Source organism: Asparagus officinalis, chromosome 5 (genome assembly GCF_001876935.1).
Source record: "Asparagus officinalis chromosome 5, Aspof.V1, whole genome shotgun sequence".
Lineage (NCBI taxonomy): Eukaryota > Viridiplantae > Streptophyta > Magnoliopsida > Asparagales > Asparagaceae > Asparagus > Asparagus officinalis.
In genome coordinates, this window is record NC_033798.1 from 65,744,189 (window position 1) to 65,747,882 (window position 3,694).

Below are 3,694 nucleotides of genomic sequence, written 5' to 3' on the forward strand. Positions count from 1 at the left end.
TCGACAACTCATCATACTGAGAGGAATAGTATGGCTAGCCCGATTCAAACGGTAATTGGTAAAGGCACATCAAACCCGTTGATAGCTGAGGATTTGCTAAAAATCCTAAATCAAGTGCGCTTACTTCGCCGAAAATTTCTTCATTCAAAGTATTCCAGACCACACGCGAGCCGGTTTAGGTCTGAAAACTTTGAAGGGGGTCTTGTAGACGGTAAAAAATACCTCTATAGGATTACAGGAAATTCGCCTGCGAGAAGAGCTCGCACGCTCGGTTCTCTGGCACGGGCCTAAATCGCATAGACGTCAGATATGTTCGATTCTAGGTTCGCCTAACGGTCGGCTCGCCAGCACGAGTGGAGATCGATCAGGATGGCGGAAGTTCGCCCTTCACCCAACTCGCCTGCCCGAGTTCAGGGTCGAATCCGCCAGCAAACCCCAAGACCGTCAGTACAGCTGGGTATCCGCTACCCCACGTGCTGAGTTGGACTTTCCCATCCCTCTCGACCCGAGGGAAGAGAGAGCACAGTACCCCAAGACCGTCAAACGGCCGCTCGCAGTACGCACAGCGCGAAGGACTGGACAGGTGTCGAGTCAACCTGAGCATTCATAAATGCGGCTCACCTCGGCTGTCTGAGTCAAGAGATAGATCCACCGGCACTCAACAAGTTGGCTAGACCCACTCGAGTACTGTGCACCTACTTCGCCACCTCTCCTGACCGGAAAGGAGAAAGCACCGTGCTCAAAGCACGCCGGGCGGTCACGCACAGTACGAGTGATCGGACAGACACTTCATCGATCTGCGAACTCATAAATGCGGTTCATTAATGCTGGTCAAGTCCACTCGGATAGCAGACGGCCGTTGCCTCATATACAAGGATGGGCCTTCCCATTTTAGGTGAAGACCCACTCGAGTACTGTGCACCTACTTCGCCGCCTCTCCTGACCGGAAAGGAGAAAGCACCGTGCTCAAAGCATGCCGGGCGGTCACGCACAGTACGAGTGATCGGACGGACACTTCATCGATATGCGCACTCATAAATGCGGTTCATTAATGCCGGTCCGGTCCACTCGGATAACAGACGGCCGTTGCCTCATATACAAGAAGCGGGCCTTCCCATCGTAGGTGACAGGACATAAAGCATAATCCCTGGAATGACCATTCATGGTATCGAGGAGCAGCTAGACGTCTCTGAAGAAGATGTGGTCACATCCTACAATTCAAGGAGGAGTCAGGCTGTCCCTCTTTCATTTAAAAAACCCCTTCCAGCACACTGGAGGAGAGGTCGCAAAACTTGGAGAAAAAGAGTTGAGACCAAGCTCTCTGCATAATCTTTGCATTGCAGCATCACTGTTTAGTTCCGAGCTCCGATCGCCGGCGAACTAAGCAAACCCGAACTCCCTCGAGTTGAGCTTCTACTGCGAACTGAAGCTCTCCAGCAACCTCGATCGAACGGTCCAAGGGAACCAGCCTCGACACGAGCATCGAGCGAAGCATCCTATAGCCACCTAAAGTCCCCACACAAAAACAAAGAGGGCATTCCCTCTGCTTCTGTTGTAATCATTTGATTATTAGTTTGTAATAAGCCTTCTTATTAATACAAACGAAACTCCCTTTTTCGGGAAATCAAATATTCACCCTACAGAAGATGGCGACCACAGTGGGAGCAGCTGTTTCATCGAATGAAATGGTGGTGGCTCAGTTTGATGAGGTTGCTGTCGGGACGACAGTAGAGTCCCTAGAAATCGAGTTCGACCAGGCCAAGTACGAAGAATACTTGTCCTCCTCCTCCTCTGGTGGCGATGCGTCCCGCAAACGCCACAGAGCTGTGCGCCGAGGCCGACCTCAGACGGTCAAAGCCTCTGCACCTGAGGGTTCCAACCGAGTCTCATCGGAGGAGCCCACTCCCTCGCAATCGATCAAGGCCAAGCCAAAGATCGTGCGCAAGAGGCGAGGGTCTGCCAGATGGATCGCCAAGCGGTCCACACAGACACCCGCCTCGGAGGGAACGCCGGTTCACTCCGGCACAAACAACACTGCCACTACCTGTGGTGATGCTCCCCTCGATAGGAGAGTTAACCAACAGCAGCGGCGAACGCCCGTCAGACAGGGGGTCCAAACCTCCATTTCTCATAATGGCCTGAACCATCATACAGGCCCGAGAAACGCTAGACGGGAAGGCAAACTGCCCGACGTCGGAAGGCCCTCCAAATCAGGAGCGCCAACCGAGGACGGCAGAGGACAGCAGAGCCATCCGCTCAGGAGGACTTCGCTTCTCAGGTCATATCCCTGATGCGAACAAACCACACCGAGCATACGAGCTTACCCAAGTAGGTGAATCCTCGAAGGCTGGCGAGCCTCGCCATAATCATTTGGCGGATAAACGTAAAGGAAAGGAAATAGGCGGCTCCTCCCGAACCCGCTCTTCTAAACACGGGGTCGAAACTCGCCCACATACTGGAATTCGCTCAAACGCGAAGACTCGCCAGTCGAGGCGAGATCGCCTGACTCCAACACCAAGGCGTTCCACCCAACACGCGCCAGAGAGAGCGCCCAAAAATCTCTCGTCAGCTCACCAGAGCGACTCTTCTGAGGCCGGGGGTTGTCACCAGCCACCCGTAGAAGACCTCAGAGAATTCTTGACTCGCAAACGCACTATTCACGAGGCGAATCCTCAGTGTCATTGCGAGAGACTCATCCACACGGTCCTCGCCGACTGCCAATGCGTTGGAACGGCGAAACCTTCGGTATTTGAGAGACTTTCTCAACAGGCCTCTCGACCGAGGCCCTCCCGTCGAAGGCGCCGTCACCAGAAGAGACGCGCTGCTGACGACCGGGAACTCTCATCCGCCACAGTCAACATGACGGATAAAGGGAAGGCGGTACTCTCCGACTCGCCAGACTCGGACTCCGTCTTAAGACCTAACACCCGGTCTGCCCGACGCCGGCAGGAAGGCATATTCCAGCGAACCCGTAGTCGCCGGGGGGTAAGTATTGGGTTTGACTATTCCACCCTAATACCTCCCTCCTGCGGCGAAGATGAGGTTCATTCGGCGGCGGCCACATCTCAGACCTCGCGCTCAAGTCAAGACGCGCAGGCGAGAGTGCACATGACCGGACTCGACGCCGAGCAGACCATGGCCCAAAAGCTGGAGGAACAGCAGGCGACCATCGACTCTCTAAGAGAAATGATGGAGCAACTTCTAAACAAGAAAAAGAAGAAGAAGAGGACCCAACGTCCCTTACCCCGGCAAACCAGGGACAAGGAGTGGGTACCTCCTCACCGTCCACCGGCTGAGACGGAGGATGATCGACAGTCCGATTACTCCTCCAAAACATCGATAGGAACGTCGCACAATTCCGATTACTCCTCCAAAACGTCGATAGGAACATCGCACACTGGGGATAGCACCCGTAACAAAAGATTCGACGAGTTCCAGGACCAGCTGAACGCGCTGAAGCTTCAGCAAAATATGAACAAGCTGGGGGTGATACGTCCCTACCCTATCGAATGGGACACGGTCCCATACCCAGCAAAGTTCAAGCCCATCAGCTTAGTACAGTTTGATGGCAAGGGGTCACCCTCACAGCACAACTACTACTTCATGGCGTAGACCTTCTTCGACGACGACACGGAAGTGTCTGGGGCCACTCTCCTCGCTGAGAAGCAGCGGAAGTCGGAGTCGGTCAACGACT